Genomic DNA, 25620 nt, shown 5'->3' on the forward strand with positions numbered 1-25620 from the left:
TAGTTCCGCGTGTCTCGTGTTCGCCAAGCCTTCTGCCAGTGACACTCCTTTTGTTAAAGGTGCAATGCAATCATGGAAGCATTTTTACCAAAGAATTGAGGAACATGGAACAGGCAGGTCTCAGAGACATTTTTCTTAAAGGCTATCTGAGCTGAATTTGGAAACTTACTGGCAGAGAAGCAAATGTCTGCTCACCGAGAGCAAGTGAATAAAATAAAATAATATATTGCCTATTTTCACTAATAGGCAAGTGATGGGACCTTTGGTCAATGCCATCAACGTCATTGGTAAGGGTGGTCTTAGCTACACAGGTAATGAACATGAAACTGGTTATAGTCTTGAAAACGTGGCCTTGGGTCATGGAAATGTTTTGGAAATGACTGCTGCTGAGAAAATATTATATCTTTTTGCAAGAACATATTAGCGATTACATCAAGAAGAGTAAAAATCTCAATGAAACTGGAAGTAATGGAAAGGGGTGTGGTGGAAATTATACACATAGCATTTATTTAAGTTCTTTTATGTAGAACAAAATACATGTATTTATTCTGCATAGTTCAGAGTAGTTCAGAAAGCTGGCTTTAGTAGGTTCATGCATAAAACTCAATGTTCAGTTTAAGGCTTGTTTCAGCTTCAAGCAGTTGTTTTGACTAGTGCTGCCAGGCAAAGGTTCTTTGTGTACGCCTAAAGAACACTGTAACACCCTGAGTGAGAGGCACTCTCGCTTGCAACAACTGTGCATTGTCAATAAACTGGACAGAACACAGTAGATTCTAGATTTATTTTTCATCAGATAAATTCCACAACAGGGGGTGTCTTGTTACCCTACTGTAAGAACAGTGAAGCAGTCTTGTTGGTGAAATCAGGAGGACAGGGATGTTTTCAAGACACAAGATTGAACATCCAAGGACCAGTGTGCAGTAGGGGATTTCTAACTGGTAGTGTCCATGAGAGACCGATAGCCGTCATTAATTGTGAGGCTTCAACTGGTAAATACTTTATGGAACTGGTGATAAAAACTTTGGAATATAGATTTTCTGCATTGTTCACCGGAGTCACGCCCAAACAGATCCACATATAGTGTTATGCACGTGTTCTGAATCTGGTGTTAACAAACGCTACTGACTATGCTGTGCCAAGAGCATCACTGCTCCCTTTAATAAACGATGTAGCAGTGGTCATTCGAGAGTCCTACTAACGCATGCATCTGTGGGAGGAAGTCGGTGAAGACATGGGGCGGCTGTAGCTCAGGAGGAAGAGCAGTCGTCCTTCAGCTGGTAAGTTGGGGGACACTGAACCCCAAACTGCCCCCCGATGTGCCTATTGGGAATGTAAATGAGTGTGTGTGAATGGGTGAATGTGAGTGAGTGTAAAGCATTTTGAGTATGTATGACTAGAAAAGCGCTATAGAAGTACAAGTCCATTTGACTTGCTCTGATAGGAAGCAAGTCCAGAAGTTCAGACAGTACATTTATCATGGGCGACTTGCTCTGATAGGAAAACCTGGCAAAGGAGCCAGTGACCTGACCAAACACTCTTCACTGACCTGGTGACCTTAAAAAGGATAGAGACTCTGTGAGAGTTAAAGTAAGAGAATATATGGAGGCACTTCTGAAACAATACTCACAACACAGATTTTTCTCAGAGAGCACCGTCTAAATATCTTGTAACTGCACAGCACATAGTGATGGCAACTAAAGACCACCTGAGAGAGTTTCCCTGGGGCTTTACTGGTGTTAGAGAGGAGCACTTGTGTTTGTGGAGGAAATGGCATTTTTGCAGGAGCTAAATGACTTTAATGTTGAAGTTAAGACTTCCTCCTAATCAAACAAGCAAGACAAACAAAAGTCATGCCAGGTATACAAGCACGAGTCTCTGTGCAGAGGGAGAATATAAAATCAAAGTCTATGAAGTCATCATTGGCACCATCACAGACAGCATTTCCATGAAATAAGGTATCAGTGCTACAAAAAACAACTCGAGGAGTTTAGTAAATTCCTGCTGAAGTTTGATGAGTGTGCCACAGTTGAGACCTTTCAGTCAGAACTCACTAGCCTTGCAAATCAATGGGAGACACTGAAGATACCCCCTTTGGAGAGCTATGGAGTCAGGACAGTTGCTGAGCTCCCTCAGGACGATGAAGACACTGAGAAACCTGAACACGGCTTGGGGCTAAAGAGCAGAAGCTGTTCCTCTTGTAAAAACTGTCCAATAATCTTCTGTGTCATCCTGTCTCATGACAATCAGCTCATTGGTCATTGGTCTAAGTTTTTACAGACCCTGTCTGTAGCCTCTGAAAGGATATTTTCTAGTTTGAAATTTGATTGAGGACCTCCATCAGCCAGGACCACCTGGAGGCATTTATGTTAATGTGAACAAGAAAAAGTTTCTCATGGAACTTGACAGTGATGGCCTTATTGACAAGGTTACATAGATCAGTGGATTAATGCACCACCAGCTGCATTTGTTTAATTGAAAATACAGATTTTAACATTTTATTTTCTGTTTTGTTAGTGGTATGTATATTTATAAAGCTGAAATGCAACACATCCTTGACCTCCTGAACTAGAGATCCAAGTATAGTTGAGTTCTATATAAGTATATTTTACGTACAAAGCACTTTCTTTTCAATATCACTAGTTTAAATCTCACTTTAAATCTCACTTTAAAATCTCACTAATGTTTCTATGAGGGTAAGTGGAATTGATTTGTCTTATTTTAACATTAAATTGTGTTTCTAAAGAACTTAAAAGGTACAGGGGATGGTCACAAACAAATATTCACATTACTATTCACACTGTTATAAAATTGTTTGTTTTACATCATGAAATATTTGGTGGGCTGTTCATGGCTGTTAGATGTAAATTTGAGTTTAATTTGGAATAGATTAATGAGCTTTTTACAGTTACTTCCCCATGGATTTATGCTTGTGCACACACAAGTGTGAGCATGTATGTGTGATATATGAGTAGTGGTGTCCTGAGTGAGTGAATGTCTCCCTGTCTGACTTTTTGTCCCAGTCCTGTCCTGATTGGTTCTCTGTATTGCCAGGTACTCAGTGGTATTTGTACTTACTCTCAGTATGAATAAGTGTAGTTTACATCTCTGTCAGTTTGAGTTTGATACCAGAAGTTTCACTCTAAACTTTCTTCTGTATGAATCAGCCTCCAGTTTCTCCTCACCCAAGATATGGCCGTAATACACATGCACAACATCTCCTAGTACTACTGGATTTACTACAAATACATTTATTTTACATATCATCATGTTCCTGAGTATATTGTGGTGTGTTGCCACATTGCAGTGGCTATCGGGTATTGGTCAAAGAATAGGGTTATGGGCATCCGCAGCCCACTATTGCACACAGGTCAGTATAGATCAGGGCTATTCAACTTGGTCCCATGAGGGCCACACCCCAGCAGGTTTTCCTGCATGTAACCCTGACCCAAATTAAATGGATCCAACAGCCAATGAAGTTCTGCACAGCCCATCATCAATATGAGTCAGGCATGTCACTGCTGGGACATGTTGAAAACCTGAAGGACTGCGGTTCCCATGGGACCCAGTTGGAAAGCCCTGCTGTAGGTTTATAATTGCTATGATTCAAGCAGTCCATTTGTATGTGAATTAGAAAGAATTAAAGTGCACCCCACACTGGTTTACAGGGAAGGAATGCCTTCCGTTTAACGTCCAGATATGTGGTAAGGGGTCAAACTTTTCATCTTATATCCATGATGCTGAGCTTTTAAAGGCTTTAATCTCACTGCCTGAATTATGAATATGCTGACCGTTTGATCTGAAGTAGCAGAGAAATGAACTGCAGTCGCTGACCTGTGCCGTTAAACCAGAAGTAACAAGTAGTAATGAAATTCCATCACACACACACACAAATGCACACATACACACATATTCCATTTCTGCTTACCATCTGCACAGTACAATTAAATTCATCCAGAATGCTCCATTAGAAACATTATATCCATAGAATGGAAGCAGGACAGACTGTATAAACACTGGGACCTTTATGGATTAACTATGTTGACATTTAAACATTAAAAAAAAAAAAAAAAAGTTCATTTCTGTCTTATTTTTTCACAACTCTGAACCTGTTATTAATATCAAACTAACTGTGTTGTGTTGACACTGACAACATAATGGTGTTTCTGAGTAAGTGATCCTTACAGATGGTACAAATACCAGAGGTGGCAGGGATGGGTGGTGCTAATCCTCTCTCTGAGCACCTGGCTGTCTGTGATACAAAGCAAACGCACCTCCAGTCCGTTTCATCCATCTGACAAACCCCCAAAGTCTGGATTAAACACCTTTGATAGCGAGCACTTCTCTGCCAGATCTTCACATCTCCCCCTGCTCTCTGCCATCTGCTTACAAAACTTTATCTCCATCACATCTGATCAATCATCTCTTCTTTTTTTGTGTTTTTTTCCATGAGAAAATCCAGAGATAGATACTGATTTCTACTGAATGATGGGTGGACGGAAGGTTTATACGTGTGCTACTGCTGGGAAAACAAATATTTAGTAGTTCTTTTCTATATTACACTTTCCTCCAGTCTTCAGTTCCACTACCAGAAGGTGGTGATGATAGTCAGGGAGACTTGCAGCCGGCCATTTACCATTCGGAAATCCAACCCATTATGTTTGTTTTTTTTTCCAGCTTTTCACCTCTTAGAGTACATAAAGGCCACTACAACTGTGACAATATATCAGTAAATTTAACTGGTGTTTTCAGTCAATATTCACCATCAAGAGTGGGCTAAGTAGAGGCCAAGGCGTTTCTAAAGATACAAGCAGAAAAATGGTTCCACTGCAGGGAAACCACTCAGTCCAGTTCAGTCGAAACGTCTCTGGAAATGGGAGTGTTTTAAATTTTGAAATATAATTTCATAAACTGTAATATCATTTGCAAACTGTTCAGATTAAAGCTTATTTACCAAAAACCATAACTCAGCATTAATTCAAGCTTAGAATCTTTGGTTTATTCTTTATATTAATAAACTTTTGGTAATCAGCATTTTGAAAAATCAAACTAGCATTTTATTAGTTACACTTTTAATACCTGAAAATCTGCTTTTGTCTTCCATACTGTCTCAGTGTTCTGCCCATCCAAATGTTTAACCACCAAAACTCCTGTGGGGGTAGATATCTTACCCTTCAGGTGATCTACAGAGGTTTTCCTGGTATTTTTATCCCGTCCGGGAGGGTTACATTCTGAACACAACATGAGTGAGACAACATTCAGGGACTCTAGATAGTAAATCCATAATTATCCATAATAACACCAATACTAACTCAGTTTTATTATAAACAATAAATAAATTAATAGAAGGCTTCACTGTCACAACTATGTTGCTAAGGGACTTCTATTCTGATTTGGAAATGATGATAAGATACTTTCTGCCAAACTTTACACCAATGAGAGAGCTTAAAATCATGGTAATGTCCAATCAGGAGCAGCTGAAGATTAACAAGTGAAATAATTCAATTCAATTTAACTTTATTTGTATAGCGCCACTTCACAACAATGTTGTCACAGGGCACTTTACACACACAAATCAACATCCACATCATTTCAAGCCAATTCATACATATCCTATAATAGAAACCAACTGATTGCATCGAGTCTTGACTTGGATCCAATCCCCCATCCTGAGCTGCACGAGGCGACAGTGGGAAGGAAAAAACTCCCCTTTAACAGGAAGAAAACCTCCGGCAGAACCCGGCTCAGGGAGGGCAGCCATCTGCCTTAAATGGTTGAGGTGGAGAGGACAGGAAAGACAGATCAACATGTACAACTGCACTTATTCAGGGAGACCTGCAGAAAAAAGGAGAAATAAGTTAGAGATGGCAGCATTACATCCAGGGGTCCTGGAGAGGAGGGTCTGTCGGATAGTTGAATCTCGGATTGAGGAGGAACAGTGTGGTTTTCGTCCTGGTCGCGGAACAGTGGATCAGCTCTATACCCTCTTTAGGGTTCTGGAGGGGGCATGGGAGTTTGCCTTGTGGAATTTGCTTTGCGGACCTGGAGAAGTCGTTTGACCGTGTTCCCCAGGAACTCCTGTGGGGGGTACTCCGGGATTATGGGGTACCGGACCCCCTTGTACGAGCTGTCCAGTCCCTGTACGACAGGTGTCAGAGTTTGGTCCGCATTGCTGGTAGTAAGTTGGATTTGTTTCCAGTGAGGGTTGGACTCCGCCAAGGCTGCCCTTTATCACCGATTCTGTTCATAACTTATATGGACAGAATTTCTAGGTGCAGCCGAGGTGTTGAGGGGATCCGGCTCGGTGGCCTCAGGATTGGGTCTCTGCTTTTTATGGATTACATGGTCCATTTTGCTTCATCTGGTTGTGATCTTCAGCTCTCGCTTGAGCAATTCACAGCCAAGTGTGAAGCGGCTGGGATAAGAATCAGCACCTCCAAAACTGAGACCATGGTCCTCAGGATGGATTGCCCTTTCCGGAGTGAGGTCCTGTCCCCAATATCTTGGGGACTTGTGAGGGAAGGATGGAGGATGGATGGATCGGTGCGCCGTCTGCAGTAATGCGGACTCTGCGCCGGTCTGTCGTGGTGAAGAAGGAGCTGAGCCAGAAGGCGAAGCTCTTGATTACCAGTCGATCTACGTTCCTACCCTCACCTATGGTCATGAGCTGTGGGTCGTGAACGAAGGAACGAGATCTCGTATGCAAGCGGCTGAAATGGGTTTCCTCCGCAGGGTGGCCGGGCTCTCCCTTAGAGATAGGGTGAGGAGCTCGGTCATCCGGGAGGAGATCAGAGTAGAGCCGCTGCTCCTCCGCATCGAGAGGAACCAGTTGAGGTGGCTTGGGCATCTGGATGCCTCCCTGGTGAGGTGTTCCAGACACTTCCCTCTGGGAGGAGACCCCAGGGAAGAACCAGGACACGCTGGAGGGATTATATCTCTCGGCTAGCCTGGGAATGCCTCGGGATCCCCCCGCAGAGTTGGCAAATGTGGCTGGGGAGAGGGAAGTCTGGGCTTCCCTGCTAAGGCTGCTGCCCCCGCAACCCGAGGCAGAAGATGGATGGATGGATGTGCCAGGGCACACTAGTGTGCCTTTAGAGATTGTTGGGTGTGCCATGGGGAATTATCCAGTGTCACCAAATTTCTCTACAAAACAGCTTTGTGTTCATCCAAAGAGACTCAGGTTTCAGTCTGACTGGGTCGAAATATAAATAAACATAAAATACCTTTTTCTTTGTTTTTATTTGATTCTTACTCAAGATAATTTGACAAGACCAAATCCATATTGTCATTTGTAATTAGGGGCTACAGAAATTCATTTTTCAACATTTTCAGTTTGTATTGTGTCTTGTGATCTTTTCAATGAAAGTAATTTACCTTGGCTCAAAAAATGTTAAAAAAACAAACAAAAAAAACCACTGCCATATGGGGCTCATACAGCAACATCATGTCTGCATGGAAACATCATGTCTGTGTGGAAACATCCTGTTCACAGAGTGTCTGCAGAGTATCTACAAAGTATCTACAGAATATCTCCAGAATATCTACAGAGTATCTACAGAATATCTCCAGAATATCTGCAGAGTATCTACAGAGTATCTTCAGAGAAATGGCTTTTTATCCCTTTGTTCGTGGCAGTGAACGGATCCTTTTCAGAGGATTTCTGGCCTCTAGTGGATTTTGTTCAACAGTAGCTTGACAGGATGGGGGTTCAGCAGAGACAGGAGGGAAGGACCAGTAGCAAAGGGCTCCAGGCCAGGATGCAGGCCTGGCTCATGTCCACCATGAAGCAGAAGTCGCTGCAACTCACAACCAATCTACAGTAAACTGCACATTTGATGACGGTCCCATTCTGAACATGTCTGCATGTCACCCACACAGCAGGAGAAATATTACCTGTACCATCAAATGCCTCATGCAATCTTCACCACACTTGACATGATTGACCCTAGTCCTGACCTGAATTTATCTCCATGGAAATGGGCTGTGGCTCTTTAGCATCTTCTGCAAAATTTAACTCATTCAGCCATGCACACTGCTCCCACACACATGTAAGAAACGTCACCCAGAACAGCCTGTTGGAGCCAGTTTTCACCATGTTTGCAATAAAAACTTATCTTAGCCACCAGTTTTGCTTTTTTGTGTTCCATTTTGAGCTGTGAATAACTGCTGTAATTAAAATAAAATAGGACTTTATGTGATTAATCACACCGTTACATGTAAACTTTAAGAGAGAAATTAGAAGTAATGTACTCGCTTTTACGACTGCCCAAGCTGCAGCAACACTTTAAACAAAGAGGCAGCTTTTATACAGCAGGATTCTCCAGACACACCAAAGTCTAACAGTATTTGTTACAGCTGGTGACAGAAGTTTGTTTGGAGTCTTTCTTTTTGTAGACAATTATTTAACACTTAACAACAGAATTAGCTGTAAAAGAGAGTTTGGCCTTTTCACTTTCTGTGGTAACTGAATGAAATGAGCATTGGGAACATGCTGCTGTGCCTGAGAGAACAGAGCAAAGACTTAGCTTAGCTGGACGGAGAACATGGACATGAAGACACACGGCCTGGCCAAAAGGAACGTCACCACCACGATTTAACGGTTTGTCTGTAGTCTTTAGTTCTTGTTTCCTGCTTTATTTAGTCAATTTGATTGACTGAGTCAATTGAATATGCCTGGTGCCGACTGTACAAGCCTGTGGGTGCAGTCTATACACCTGCAGACAGATCTCTCACAGGGCCGGTGGAAGAAGTCTGGTCTTATAACTGAGGTTATAATGTAAACGCTTTAATGTAAATGGGCTAAATGAATTTATTGCCAATGTTTGGTGAACGATGAGGTTTTACTCCTAAACATTAAGTATTATGTGTTTATAGGAGTTCCATTTAAATGATTTGCAGAACACAGACTGGAAACTGTGTCCTAAAGAATCAGTAAAAAGAAATGCAGCAGTAAATTAGTCTTCTTAAAGCATGAAATCCTTCACATGTAACAAAGCCTCTTCCTGCGATTAAAGGCACACCTGAACGAACTCACAACAAGTGTTTCCACGCAACAAGACAAAGATGCATTTGATGAAATTAGGAAGCGTGTGAGCAGATCTGGGTTGGATGCCCTCGCCACTGCAGGGAGGGGTAGTAACAAACACACTGATCCTCCAATTAGGTGCATTTAGAAACCGTAAACATGAAACTAAGGAGATAATGAGCCCACAGCGATGAGACTTTGTGCCCCCTCTTTATGTCCTCAGGAAGAATGACTTATAAGGCCTAATTTGACAGTTTAATAAAAGCATGTATGGAGACTGAAGATTGACCTTGAAGCTTGTATAAACAGACCCTGTCCTCTTGGTTCCTCTCTTCCGTCTATTGTTTGCCTAATTATGCAGTTAGATAGCTGTCAGGACAATCTAACAGCGGGACTGAAGATGTGTTTGAACACACTTAAATCCACAAGCATGCTAAATTGTTCAGTTTTACGAAAGATTTGGCTTCTTCTAAACAACATTTTCACACTCGAATGACGGAACATTTCATCTGTGTTTTATTAGGCATGGAAGCAGCGGCCAACCGGAGCTAACGCGAGTCTTCGTGCTCTTCTCTTCAGCTCTGCTGACTCCAAACAAGACAATGCATTTTTCAAAATTAAGATGCTCCTTAAAACTGACTTATGAAGGAAAAAGTTTGGTAAATTATGGTTCAACAAGCCATTTAGTGGCAACGTTTTGTTTACGCACGAAACCCTTTTGGATGTTTCAAAAGCAGCATCTATAAGCTGCACTGAAGCCAGTGAGAAAGGGCTTTATGTATTTTAACTGTTTTTAAGTTCTGTTTGGTGGCTTTGTTGCATTCAGAGGTCCATTCATTTGATTATAACTCATGATGTAAAATATATCAGCAAAAGTTGGTGGGGCTGGATTTTTTTAAAGACAGGAATTGGTTTATAAATAATAAAAAAATAAAAAAATAAATAAAAAATAAAAAAATTCTATATCTTGCATTAAACTTTAGCATCTAAAGCTAACCTTAACCTTAATGGCTGCCAGTCCATCAGCCTACATCAGTCCATTAAAAATATCCAGAACTACTGATAGAACAATTGCAATGGCTTGACAAAGACATAAAATTACAGGAATAACTGCATTACATGACTTTTGCAGCAGTTGGATAGTACCTGATGTGAAACTTAGCTACAAACCTTGCATACAGCAGAGTGTTGACGACAAAACATTATTTTGTAAAAAAAAAAAACTAATAAAAGGCACCAGTTTACAGTAAACTCTTACAGTTCATTGTAAAATATAATTGACATTGTAAAAAAAATGCTTTAATGTCAGGCTAATAAAACACTAAGATGGACTACAATAACTGTTTTCATCCCGAGCTCATGTGGCTGCTAGATTCCTCAAGTTATGGCCAATCGTTTTCTCAAACCACAGTTTCCTCAGGAAAATAAGATTCAATTCAATTCAATTTAACTTTATTTGTATAGCGCCACTTCATAACAATGTTGTCACAGGACACTTTACATACACATCATTTCAAGCCAATTCATACATATCCTATAATAGAAACCAACTGATTGCATCGAATCATGACTTTGATCCAGTCCTCCATCCTGAGCTGCACGAGGCGACAGTGGGAAGGAAAAAACTCCCCTTTAACAGGAAGAAAACCTCCGGCAGAACCCGGCTCAGGGAGGGCAGCCATTTGCCTCGACTGGTTGGGGTGGAGAGGACAGGAAAGACAGATCAACATGTACAACTGCACTTATTCAGGAAGACCTGTGGAAAAAAGGAGAAATACGTTAGAGACAGCAATATTGTCATATATTTATACATTAAATATAAAAGAAACATCCAGCAAGCAGTTAATACTGGGATTTCCACACTATGTTCTGCTCCTACATCAATCTTATACGGATCCACTATCAAATTCCAGATCCATTGATTGGATACATTGTGGTTTGTTGCATGTTTGTTCTCTTGCAGTGATGTTCCTGTTCTGGATGGTAGTATCCAGAACGTTGTTCCTGTTCTGGATGGTAGTATCCAGAACGTTGTTCCTGTTTTGGATGGTAGTATCCAGAACGTTGTTCCTGTTTTGGATGGTAGTATCCAGAACGTTGTTCCTGTTTTGGATGGTAGTATCCAGAACGTTGTTCCTGTTCTGGATGGTAGTATCCAGAACGTTGTTCCTGTTTTGGATGGTAGTATCCAGAACGTTGTTCCTGTTCTGGATGGTAGTATCCAGAACGTTGTTCCTGTTCTGGATGGTAGTATCCAGAACGTTGTTCCTGTTTTGGATGGTAGTATCCAGAACGTTGTTCCTGTTCTGGATGGTAGTATCCAGAACGTTGTTCCTGTTTTGGATGGTAGTATCCAGAACGTTGTTCCTGTTCTGGATGGTAGTATCCAGAACGTTGTTCCTGTTTTGGATGGTAGTATCCAGAACGTTGTTCCTGTTTTGGATGGTAGTATCCAGAACGTTGTTCCTGTTTTGGATGGTAGTATCCAGAACGTTGTTCCTGTTCTGGATGGTAGTATCCAGAACGTTGTTCCTGTTTTGGATGGTAGTATCCAGAACGTTGTTCCTGTTTTGGATGGTAGTATCCAGAACGTTGTTCCTGTTTTGGATGGTAGTATCCAGAATGTTGGGACCCATATCTATCTTTGGTATCTGGGAAAACCTGTTGGGAACTTCTCCTGGACTTTCTCACCATGTATTGTGGAGTTCTATGCAGATATACTGAAAATGGTGCTCTCTCACGATGAGGAAGAATCCTTCATCGTGCATCCATCATTCCTGCATCCAGATGCTGATCCAGATCACTCCCAACATTTAATGGAGTCAAAGTTAGACCCAGACCTGTTCTCAGACACACTTCATGAAGATCCCTCCAGCAGTTTTGGAGTAAAGTTGGTAATGGTCAGACAGACAAATGCAGATAAAAGCAAAAATAATTCCCTGAAATGTTTTTTGTTGTTTTTCGTGAAAACAGTAAATACCAACATTTTCTCAGTGTTTTCTTTTCCATCAGGGATGAAAGTAACTTGGTAAACAGTTACCTGTGTCATGTTGTCTGCTCTTCCTGGATTAATCAGTGGATTCAGCTCACCTGGCACTGTCTGGTTGCCACTCTGCTTCCTGCCATGGTTCCCGATCTGATTCATTCCACCTAGGTTTCTCAAATTGCCACTTGGTCTCCACACTATTTAACTTCATTTCATTCTCTCCTTCTCTACCAGATTATCAGCACAGCTTCTGCCCAGTTGAAATCACACAGTCTCTTACTGACTTCTAGATTGCCAACCAGCTTTTACCCTTGGATTACCCCTCTTGCCTTGCCCTCATCGGATTCCTCCTGCCTGTTTCTGGATTTTTGGATTTTGGTGCCTGCGTTGCCTCTGGACCCCGAGCCATGCCTGTCATCTTGATAAGTACTGTATGCTTCTCGATACTGACCATTGCCTGACCTTGCCTCTTTGATTTTAGACTTTTCAACTTCCCTCCCTCCTTGAGGACCAATCAATTCCTATCGGATTCTGTCCCTGGTTCTTACGAAGCTTTTTTAATTGTACTACTACTCCTGTGCGTGAATAAACTTCCGGGTCCCAACAGTCACTTATCAGTTGACTAACCATTCTCACCATCTACATCAGGAGTGTCCAAAGTCGGTCCTCGAGGGCCGCTGTCTGGCAGGCTTTCCATGGATCCCCGTCCTGACACTCCTGGTTTCCATTAAATGGATCCAACAGCCAAAGAAGTTCTGCACAGTGACTGATTAGTTTGGGTCAAGTCTATTGGAACAGGGATACATGGAAAACCTGCAGGAATGTGCCCCTCAAGGACCGGAGCTAGGTATGCCTGATCTATTTAATGCACGCACCACATTTGCTTTTTCTTCAGCATGTCTAACTTCATTTAAATTTCTCTTCTCATTTCCCTGAACTTGGTTTAACAGTATCCGGTTAACGACACTACACATCCTGCTTCAGTCGTATGTAACTGCACAGTGTGCTTTAAAACAGCCGCAGTGTCTATAAGACCAGTGGTGTGCGGTCAGGTATCTGTGATTCTTTTAGATAATAGTTACGAAAACCATTTAGTGCCTTTCATAGCATAATTAAAAATGACTCCTCCTCCTGGCCAGGCAGAGAAGCCGCATAACACCCTTGTGTCATACGGTCTAGGCCATATAGCACAGTCCTTTGCCTTTTCCTCTCATATCACTACAATGTGTGTTTGCACATGCGCAGTCTGTTTCAATGTGAAAAATCATTTTCATAAAAAGGCAGATCGCTATCCTCCTTTTTACGTTACTGCACTACGCCGATGATCTACGTATGTTTACAGAAAATTAGTGAAATGACATTTCACTCTCAAATTTGGATGACGTGCTCATCAGAGGGATGACCCTACTAGAGAAGCTCAAACATTCTTCTTTTGCCTTCACATTTAAATCATATGTATGTCTGTGCAGTTTTCAACCATCTGCCCACCGAACTGTAGTGTTCACGGCACGTGCCTGCATAGCAACATGTCCAGAGTGTTGTGGACATGGTGCTATTAAGTGAGATGCTGTGAAGTTGGAAGTGGCTTTTAAGCTTAGGGATGCTGCCTGACAATAACAGCACCTCAGTGTTTTCATCAGAACAAGTCAAACATGTTTAAGTTCCATAGTGGTACTTCAGTTAATGCATTACATAACTTTACAACCTTAAAACTCTCCATTCAAGACTTGTTTGATGGACCAGTGATGCTTATTTTCGATATTTCTGCAGATGTTGTTATCCAGTATCATTCAGACGTTGAGATACCACTTAACTGCTTTTCCTTCCAGGATGCCGTGTGATGTTGCAGCTGAGTTTTACACCAAATTACATGCTAGCAGTAAATATAAATACACTAGCTGTTTTGATGACACATCTTAACTGATTAAGCAAAGACAAGTAAGACAATGATATCAGACGAAGAGCGGAAAAGAATACAGAAAGAGACAAAGTAAGAGATAAGACATGAGTCAGGAAAAGCCTAAGCTCACGCAGCACTGAGGAAAATTTGTGAAATTTCCGTAGCGTGTCTTTAACATGGCAGTCTGTTTACCTGAGCCTGCTTTCAGTAAAGGCCCATTAATGCTTCCTTATCTTAATAAATGGGGATGTCTGTTGTCACATGTTGCTGTCATACTTACACACATCTTTTACATTGCTGCAGTTAAGTCAGTTCATCCACTAGTGGGCAGTGTGGAGTTCAGAGTTCTGTTCCAGAAACCATTAGCTAATGGTTTCACGATTAGCTAAAAGCTCCCAGGAGCTTTTATTTAAACTGTTGTTTTATCATTAAGCTTGATAAGTAGACAAAACAGACTGACCAACTGTTTATGAAGAAGGGACAGAACATCAGGTAATGACATCAAATTCCAGTTGGTCTGAAATAGTTTGGCCACATTTTCAAAGCAGATTGAACCAAAGGGCTGAGAAATCAGTTCAGTTCATCACTACAGGAACCAGAAGGGAGGGAACAGCCTGGAAGATGGACAAAACCAGGAACCAGTCCTGAGTCGGTTGGAGATAAATAAAACAGTATACAAAACACAAAAGCAGGCAGTGGCCCAGCAACATGATGTCTTTATGTTTATTCCAACACTTTTACTAAATGAATACTTCTAAAACACTATCACTGCAGATATGATGCCTATATTAAATCTGACCTTAAAAAGCAGATTTCTTTGCAACTGCAGTAAGTCTTTACTTTAGCCTTGATAATTTCACCCAGAACTGGAAACATGCTGAATATTTCACTAAATAATTTGATCACGGTCTGTAAATGCAAGACTTGCATTTATAACCTCAAGGCCTGTGCCATCATCATCAGTTTTCATCAGTTTTATTTTTGCAATTTTTATGTTACACTCTAATAAATTATTTCACATTATGTCCAATGAGCAATATGCTTTCATCCAATGTTTTCTTTTGTCCCTATTATGCTGAACTGAACAGATTTTCCTTTAGTTTTTGTCACCATCTACTGTACTTGTTTGTATGTTTAAAAATATATGGTTCAAGAAAGCAGATAAAACTGTAATTAATAGAGCTGGGTAAACTGACTAATCCGAATTCATTTCCAATATTGATTTGTGAAAGTCGGAGATAGTTTTTTTTTTTTTCTTCCTCATTTGGACAACAACAGTGATCCTATTTTCAGGTGACTTACCAATGCTCTGCAAGATTTTACTATTCACAGCTTAAAGGTTACTGATGTCCCTTATGTTGAAAATCAGCTTCTCCATGAGATAATCCCAAATTCAGGTTAATCATTCACCACTGGATCAAATTCACCTGTAAAGCACCAGCATTTAGCAGCTTTTAGCACTCAAATTATCAGTCAACACTAAGTCTGTGGGCTACCACATTAGCAGGGAATGCTGACACCATAGGCTACTACATTAGCAGCTAACACAACACTGCAGGCTTGTCCGTTACCAGGTAAGACTAAGTCTGTCGGTTACCACATCAGCAGCTAGAACTGAGACTATAGGCTGCAACATTAGCCGCTAACAGACTGCACACAAGCCCATTAGCAGTAAATGCTACAGGTGGGAAAATCAATTTGAAAATCTGGATTTTTTGCTTCACAACTTTAAAATTGATTTTTTTTTTTCCCAAATAGAAATAATCCATTACAAAATTTGTCATTTTTATTGATCTTTTTACATGTCTTCTTGGGCATTATAGCACCTGAATGATGGTCTTGCTAGATGTCGCTACAGTGTATTTTCCCAATTGAAAAGGAAAATGACAAGTAAAAAACAGTTTTGTGCATTTTTTTGTTGGTAATCTACAAAAATCGGCAATATCAAAGAATTGTGAGAATCGCAATTTAAATCAAATCGGCATCAAAATAAATTGGAATCGAATTGGGACAGAAGCATATTGTCTTGTGACATCCCATGACGGCTGGTGAATATTGGACTCAAGACCAAGATCAGTGCTACTTGATTGACAATATATTTAATAGTGATGATGTTGTTGAAACTCCAGGAATGAAGGATTGCCAGGAAAAAAAAACTGCCAAACAGAGAAGACCGGATGCTAACGGGGTTTGGTCTAGAAATAAAGTGGAATCATTAAACATGCTCAAGGAAAATTGTGTATATCCTGATACACTCACATGTGAGCTGAAGAAGCATCTGGAATGGGAAAAGAATCCAGATCCTGAGCAAGGTCTGAGCAATCCCAGAGGGGCCAGAGGCAGAGAGCAGGGTCAGGATCAGATCCAGATTCAGAGCCAGTCAGATCAATCCAGGGGGGCACAAAGGCAGAAAGCAGCTACAAAAACAGGCTAGAGACAGGAGTTAAGGCTGGTTTACAGATAATCTGGCAGAGAACTGAGGGTTGCATGTTGTTTAAGAAGTGAGTGGAACAGGTGACGAGGATTGGAGTTGATTGATGATAATTTGCAGTTAGCAGGGAGTATGCCCAAATAAGGCAGGACTCAGTGAGGCAGACCAGAACCATGACACATCCTCCACAAGAAGCAAGAACTTTTTTCTTGTTCTTGAGGCCCCGAGAAGAAAATTACGTCATTTTGTTCTCGCAGACGTGTTTGTAGACAGTTTTAGACACATCAGGCTGGCAGAAGTTTTTTCTTGAAGTGTCGTGTGATTGGTTGGACATTTGAGGTGGGCGTGGTACATATAACATAGAAAAGCATTAAGTGGAAAGATGTTGCTTCTGCATTTGTGCTGTCGCAGGTAAAACGGATTGTTTTGATAAAACAGCTGATCAAGGTACAAACAATTTTCCAACATGTGGCATTAAAACACGGACCCAGCCGTGTGGACAACTGGCCTTGCTGCGGACAAAGTTGCTTTTATGTGTCTGCACCTAAAAGCGGTAATCCCTTCCCGCTGCAGATTAAGCTTCTTTTGTGTAAATGGACCTGAAGAAAAAGAGTTTTCGTCATGTTCTTGCAGCCTGAAATGAAAGAACAAAGTTCTCGCTTCTCGTGGAGGATGTAACTAGCTTAAGTCTGGAGGCTACATTAGCAGCTAATGCTGACACTGTATGGTATCTCATTAGCACCAAACACTACGCTGTAGGCTCTTCCATTAGCAGGCAATAATAAGCCTTTAAGCTACCACAATAACAGTTAATGCTATCATGTTAGCAGGTAATGCTGGCACTGTAGTCTGCCACATTAGCACCTAAAGCTAAGACTATGGGTTTTGCAACATTCAAAAAGCACCAAATGTTTTTAGAACAGGAAGTGACTCAGAAGTGACAAAACACACCTACAAATGTTGACAGCAAACTTTTGAGTTTCATATTTCATAAGTGCACATAAGCACATCAGATCAAGTTGTGACAGTAATCTGATTACTGTGAGATATCTGATTTTAAAGGTCATGTAAAGAGTGTTTTATAAAAGTAGTTATCTAATAACATATGTTATATACAAGAAAAACTAGTGTCATTACATATTTATATCATGGTCAATGATAACTCTGATGACAAACAGTAATATATAAATATATATATATATATATATATATATATATATATATATATATATATATATATATATATATATATATATATATATATATGTATATATGTTCTGTGACTTAAATCACTGTAATATCACTATGTTACAGGTGTCACCGTAGCAATGTGTTAATCAACTGATTCAGATCAGCTGGCTTTTGACTGGTTAACAAGAGAAAGACGCTGTAAAGGTTATTGGGCATAAAAAAGTACATGGAGGCCAACATAAAATAGTTCCTATGCTTTAACATATTTAGCAAGTTTTGTAAAAAATAAATACACATTTGTTAATAAATGTTTACTGTGAGGCACATGATAGTATAAGCGGATCAGTGCATTATACAGTTATAATACACTTTGTGGAGAAACTGCGTCAGGGTTGTGCATTATAAACGTGTAATGCACGCCTCCTCGTTGTGTAATCCTTATGTAAATGAGTTGATATTACATCAACTTGTATTTTACAGAAATCTGAATTGGCTGTGGCAGAAAATAACACGTGACAAGGGGTGCACCCCTCAGGAAGCTTTGTTATCCAACATGGTTGTTTGAATCTCACAGCTGGAGAAACAAACCTTTAATTTCTTAATGTTTACTGAAATTAAAGACTACAGGTGTCAACCTTCCCAGGCACTATTGGTTACAAAGTATTTGATTCTTTTTTATTTCTTTCACACATTTTAGTTTTCTGCAGTCGTCTCACTTCATCTTCTTTTGTTTTCATGTCAGAGCAGATAAACATTCCTGCCATGCTGGGACCAGTAAATGTAAGAGAAGTTGACAGGAGGAAAATCAAAGGTGATGGCAAGATGCACACATCTTTCTCTAGCAACCCGCTGCCAAACCTGAACCGACAGCTGTAGTTTGTCACCTACACTAAGACACAGTTTCATCCCAACACAGCAGACACAGGTAAGACCTCCAACACACATCAGCTGTCTCGTCTGCTCCAGACTCTGCTACTCTTCCTTTTTAAGAGAAACAATAAAATAGGACAAAACAGAAAAAAAGGAAAGGAAAAGAAATGGAAACAGTCTATATATACGACTCATGGGCTCACCACTCTCGGTTAACTCAAATCTTTTAAATAGCTCTGGTTTAAATCAGTCCCTCACCAAGAAGAAGCAGGTTTTGAGTCATTTGAATCAGAGTTAGTGTTGGTGAATGACCAGAAATTTACTGATTCATACCATGAAGCTTAAAACCACTGATGTGTGATGGGGGGAAAATATTTATTTTCCCATATAAATAAATATCAATGCAACCAAGTAGTGTTGCAATGAATGATAATTTAAGTAAATATGCATAGCATAGCTTTACAAGTGTAACCTTTTGAGAATGAAGCTTTCAAATGCATAAACAGTCAAGCTTGGGGGTATTTATTTTGCTTTTAGGTGCCTGTATGTTGTTGTTCCTCAGATTTTCCAATGGCTTCATGTTGAGCTTTAATCTATAGTAGCTCCAACAGAACGTGGCACAGGTGGTTCGGGTCCTTCAGGACCGGTGTTGACTCTCCTAAGACAGTAAAAGCCATGAAGGTCCTCCAGTGTGGGTGGAGGACACCCACTGAGCTCCTCTGCCATTTTGCTCACCCTTTGAAGATCTTTTCTCTTCGCTACAGTACAGCTGGGGAACCACGTGCAGAGAACGTATGTGAGAATAATCTCCATGGGAAAAAGATTCTGGTTGATGTTGTTCTTCATGAGAATTCTCAGGAAGTCCAGTCTTTTCTGTGCTTTTTTTTTTTTTTTTTTACCTGTTTAGTGTTCTTGCTCCAGGTAAGTTTCTCCCCAATCTGGACTCTCAGGAACCAGATGCCCCTGACCCTTTCCACACAGGTTCCACCAATCAGAATAGGCTGGATGTCTGTCTTGTTCTTCTTCCTAAAGTCTAGACTGAGCTCTTTTTTTCTTTGTATTGAGGAACAAGTTGGTGACTCTACACCACACAGTCAGCTGTTGCACCTCATCCCAGTAAGCATACCCATCACCACCAGTGAGGCAACCTACCACTGTGTTGTCGTCCGTAACTTTAATGGAGGTGTTGCTGGTGTGGATGGAGATGCAGTCTGAGGTGTAGAGAGTGAAAAGCAGGTGGCTCAGGACGCAGCCCTGAGGGGAACCAGTGTTAGGTGTGCGGAGGTGTGATAGTGTTTACATTCAGAGGAAGTTTCTATGGTAACGCGTCATCTAAACATCATCACTGATTCTTTCCTGGATTCTCGGGTTATTTCAGGAGGGTCAACATTAACCAACGACCAATCAACCCAGCAGCCTTCTCAGCCTTCTCTGCTGCTTCTGCAGTCCGTCATTTCTGCCCTGATTTAAAAGAGTATCTCCTGAATTGGCAGATTTTCTAGACAACAGTACGGGATGAAAATCCTGCCGTCATCTGAAACTGAAAAACCACAAAAATTGTTTATAAACCTTGAAAGTCTGTGATTGAAAATTGAGTTTCAAACCAAGGGCAGTGAGAGAGAATTCTGCCAATAATCAGCCTCATAGTGGTGTGGTTGAAAATTCATTCATTTATTTTCCAAACCGCTTCATCCAATTCAGGGTTGCAGGGAAGCTGGAGCCTATCCCAGCAGTCTTCGGGCAAAAGGCAGGGTACACCCTGGACAGCTCGCCAGTCCATCGCTGGGCCACACAGAGACGAACAACCACTCACACTCACTCCTAGAGGGAATTTAGCTAAGTCAGCCAACCTAACATGCATGTCTTTGGATGGTGGGAGGAAGCCGGAGTACCTGAAGAGAACCCACGCATACACGGGGAGAACATGCAAACTGTCCGAAGAAAGGCCACTGTCCAAACCCCTCCCCAGCCAAGGCTCAAACCAGCGACCTTCTTGCTGTGAGGCCACAGTGCTAACCACCAAGACACCGTGCTGCAAACTCTGTAAATGTGAGGCTGAATTTGACATTTGAAACTCAATAAAAACAAAACCCAGTGTTGCATCCAGAGCTCACATCCAAAATGATGTTTGCAGAAGATTTTAACATTTAAAAAAATCAAGTTTCAAAACTTATTTGCAAACAGCAGTTTGCACATCTCATATTACAAGGTTTCAGGTTTTTTTGCAACATGATGTGGTGGGACAACAAGCCGTGTCTGAAAATCAGAGGGTTCTCACACAAACAGCAAGGTTGCAACAAGAAGTCTGAGTCTCTGATAATGGGAAGCTGAAACTGTGATATACATGTTGCAATTATAAAAAATAAAAATTCAAGTACACAGTCATGTTTGCAGAGATTCAAACTTTATTTTTCAGACTTCCAAGGTTTCAAAAGTTTTGGTTTTTTTTTTGTTTTTTTTTTGTTTCAGATGATGGCAGGATCCCATACAGCAGATCCTCCCTGGTACAGGCTACCGCGAGCTCTACCGAAGGGAAGGGGAGCTTCAGCTCTTTGTTCTGTCCATACAGAGTGATGCTGCTCCGACTCTACAGTCGTTCCAGTCACCTTTGTAAGGTTCCTCCACTCTACGCTCTCCACAGTGGAAACTGGAATGTGACAGACCAAGAAGGGCCAGACAATCCAACAGAAGATTCCATGCTGATAAATCCAGGCCCTGAACAGTAAGTCTGGCCTGTCTGCTCTGGCCAACCAGGTAAGTCCAAAGCCGCCATACATTGACAGGGAAATGAGAAGAAAAGGCATTGCATGTTTGCTAATCCCGACTTTCCCTCAGTAGCATCCCTGCAGAATGGAAACACTTGGCGTTATGACAATAGTAACGTTTTAGCGGTGTTAGTTTTAGTGAAATTGAACATCTGACCCGTGTGGTGCTTCTAGCATGAAAAATGAAGCTTCTGAACTGTGCAGCACTGTATCTTAGCAGAAATGAAAGTGCAGGGTGGGCTGTGGAGCCTGATAACCGTGCTGCTGGACTCTCTTTGCCACTATTATTGAGTGTGATGGATATCAGCATGAACAGATAGGATCAGTCATTTTAGCAGGCACGAAGATGGATGTGCTACGATGAACAGCCACTTAGGATTGTTTTATTGGAGAAGAAACAGATGTACATATAAGACACCTTAATCCGTCTTTCTGCATTTCATTATTAAACTCTAACATTCATTATTGTTTATGTAAACCAGCATTTAAGCAGAGCATGTATGCAATAAAGCCGCAACGCTGTGGAGTAATATCAGCTGTAACTGCTCCTATTTTGTGTTTTTTTTCTCTCCCTCCAATACATTTGCTTCCCCCGAGTGTTATTTCTTCAGGGAAGAAAAAGCAAATCATGGAGTTTAAAAGTGAGCAAAAGTGTGTCTTTTTGTGCCAGGGTCTCATGCATGGCTGTTAATTTGCCATGTGAGGCAAGATTATGCGGCCATTAGAGGCTCTTAAATTGGATTTAAGCAGGAAACTCATTACCATCCACATAAGGAAGATTTTCAATTGAGATCACTTCATCTCATATTAGATATAACTACCATATTAGAGCAGATGTTGTTTCGGGTTCTCAGACAAAGATAATTCTCTCGCTGGATTATATTTATTTCTCTTTAATAAAGGTTTTTAGATTCATTTATGTCTTATTTCCCCGCTGGAACTGTATATTTTTATCCTTTCAGCAAAGACATCAGTGTAATAATGTCATATTATGGAGATAGATTCTTTCAACTAGCTTGTGGTTCCTTTGGACTCTTTCTAACTCATATCACAAAGCTTAAAGTAGGGAGAGGAACTGTATATGGTTTATACACCACTCAGCCATGGCATTATGGATGTCTGTATAAATTCTTCTTAAGTTATGCTGTGGTATCTTGCACAAAACTGTTGGCAGGAACTCATTAGGACCTAGTAAGTTAAGAATTGGATCCATTTGTCCAGAACTTCCCATAGATAATCCACTGGACTGAGATGTGGCAAATTCAGAACCAAGGTCAACTCATTGTTGCCTTTTTCATGCAAAGTCTCTTTCATATTTACTTGAAAGCATATTTTATGATGCTGCAAGTCACTGCCAGACCACAAAACTCCAACTCTGATGGTTGTTTAGAGTCTTCCTGAGTATAAAAGTAGGTAATTCATCAGCCTAACACACCTGAATCAAACAGACTTCCCTCTTCAGCATGTCATCCAGCCCTGCAGAGGCTTACAAACAAGACAGAAATGCTGTGTTGTCTGCTGAACATGTACCTTACATCAGTGTCAGAGTAAATATGAGCCTTCTGGATCCAGTACCAATCATGTTCAAGAATTCAAGGAACTTTATTTTCATACCAGCACATATTTACAAGAGATAAGGTAATGCTAAACAGTGTCGGGTGGTGGTGCTAGGACCCATGTTTTATAAGCGGTAGCTTTTCAAGGGTGTTCCTTTTTACAGTGAAGCATGTTAGCAGCTATTCTCAGGCTGCACATGTATAATTGTTAAAATAAAAAATAGATAGAAATAGAAAAATTGAGAAGCAGCAAAATTCGGTACCTGAGGTCCCAGTTTTAGTTCAAGTACAGACAAAATGTACACATTCAATCATAACTTTGGATCAGGAGAAAATATATTAAAATAAAAAATCTAAGGAAGAAGTGAACATGCTAAACATAGAATACAACAACACAACAGCTACCACTGCGTTAGCCGCAAACTGGAGCATAAAGCTGGGGTGTTTCACAGGACAGTTGTGTCAGTAACAGTTGTGTGAACAGGAAAGGGCTGAACACACAGCCCTGTGGGATGCCAGTGCTGATGGTGATGGGACAGGAGAGTTCCTGCTGGTCTGTAACCAACACCTTGAAGTGGCCAGTTTTTTCAACCTGGACCAGTTATACCAGGACCCTCCAACAGATCACACCTTAGACAGACTCGGTTCCAGCTCTCTATGGACCAACACCAGATGATCAGAAAGAAATTATTCCAACATTTCTTTATTGTCCATGTAGCATGGTTTAAATACGATTGTTTTTATGTCAATGAATGGTACCATCAAATTAAAATGGCTCCAGCTATTCCCAAAGGAACTGAATGAGTCTTGGTTTTACATCCCCAAAACATTTTTTGAAAGGTTTGGATGAATTGATTTCCTACTAAAATCTGATTTTGAAATTTCTAAATTACCAATCAAATTATCTAACTTTTATAAACAAGCTATCCAATACTGGAAAATGATTTACAAGCACAATTTTTTGCCCCACACAACTTCAATTTGGAACAATAGGTGTATCTTAATAAACAGAAAATTTTCTATAAAGAATGGATGGATAAAGGTATTTGGGCAACTTTACATTTACTGGATACTAATGGAAGTTTGTTGACATGCAAAAAATATACTGAGAAGTATGAGGTGTTCTGAAAGGAAATTTAAAAAAGTCCTGAAAGCTACCACCTTAACAATGATCCAAATGGCTAAAGAAGTCCTAATTCACTCTTCATATCATGTCAAGATGCTGTCACTAATAATTGAAGGATGCCAATTTAAGGACAATAAATGTAAAAACAGATTTTTAGGAACAAACCTGACTAAACATTACTTTCCATCGCAATTAAAAAGGAAACCATTTTTAAAGATTATAGTCCTAAATTTATGACTCAGTATTTATCCTTTCCAATTCCACCTGAAGAAAAAGAAAATCATTTCAAAATCTTAAATGCCATTTATCCTTCAAATGAATTCTTACATAGCAAATTTAATATTGCTATTAACATGTGTACTTTCTATAATGCTGACATTGAAACTGTAGAAAGCCTCTGTTATTCATGTGGAAAATCGATTTCTGGGTTAGTTTTCAATATTGGATTTCCTGCAAAAATATGGATTGTCCCCTGCTATCCTTTCAAAATGTTGTGGTTCCTGCTCTGACCTGTGCTGCAGTGGGTGTGCCTGTTTCCCTGGCAATCAAGTCCACACCAGGTTCTCATTGGGAAATCAGCAGCAGCAAGATAAAAGGCCAGCTCAGTTCACCAGTCATCGCCTGATTGTTGTTTCATCTGTGGTAACAGCTCTCGGCCATTGCAGCATTTCTGCTTAAGAATTTAAACTGCTTGTTTCACAACTGTCTGTTCTGTCACCAGTGCATGATTCTTGCCTGCCTGCCCGCCAACCTGCCTGCCTGCCTGCCCGCCAACCTGCCTGCCTGCCCGTCAACCTGCCTGTCTGCCCGCCAACCTGCCTGCCTGCCCGCCAACCTGCCTGCCTGCCCACCTACCATTCTGCCCAGGAGAACAATAAACCTGTCCTAGTATCCACATCCAATCTGCACTTGGGTCCTTGTTTGTCCTACACTACAACACAAAAATTTAGATTTGGTCTGCAAATGGAAAACAACAGAGTTGAATTTGAAAATAATAATTTGATTATATTGGCAACATTTTTTTATTCACAAATATAGTTTTGAAAATATACCCAATTCTTGAAGCTTTTAAAAAAAGAACTCATTTTGTTGAAAAAGGCCCGGAAATATTGTAAATTCCCTAAAGCCTATAAATGATGTGACTTTTTGAATAAGCTGTTTAAATGACAAGTGTATTTTGTTGTTTCCTTTTTCTGTTTCCTCTCTTACAAATAAATCTCCATATACATAAGGAATTGTTACGGCTGCCTGCTAATCCACCTAATATTTTATTTTGTATTCAAATCCTTGTGTGCTGTCTCCACCTGAGGATTGGCTCCACTTCCCTGCCTGCTGGTTGGACAATTGCCGGACCTATCAGCAACGCTGCAGCTACAGTGGAGGGAGGTTTAAACCGGCTGCAGCTCTGGACTCACTGGCAACTGTTTGACACAGACAGTCTGCCCTTGGCCTGCAATCTGTGGGGTTTGAGTGTGTGCTGTTGTTGTTGGTGGTGGTGGTAATTTGACTAGATTTTGTTTGGTTAGCAGTTTGTGTTTCTGTGTTTAAAAACTGCTTGGTTTTTAGTGATTCTTCCAGCAGTGTTAAAACTGGTTGGTTTTGTGTTCTGTTTATTTCTCTTGCTAAGTTGTTTTTGTTTGTTTTCATAGCCTATGTAAAGCCTTTTTGGCTCCTCTTTCTGTTGCATTTATAAACAGTGTTTTGTTAAAGTTCGACTGTGTTGGGCTAGTAAGTATTTTGGTTGTATTTGTGTAAAGTACTTTTGCCTTTTAG

Source organism: Telmatherina bonti (genome assembly GCF_933228915.1).
Source record: "Telmatherina bonti genome assembly, chromosome: 20".
Classification (NCBI taxonomy): Eukaryota; Metazoa; Chordata; class Actinopteri; order Atheriniformes; family Telmatherinidae; genus Telmatherina; species Telmatherina bonti.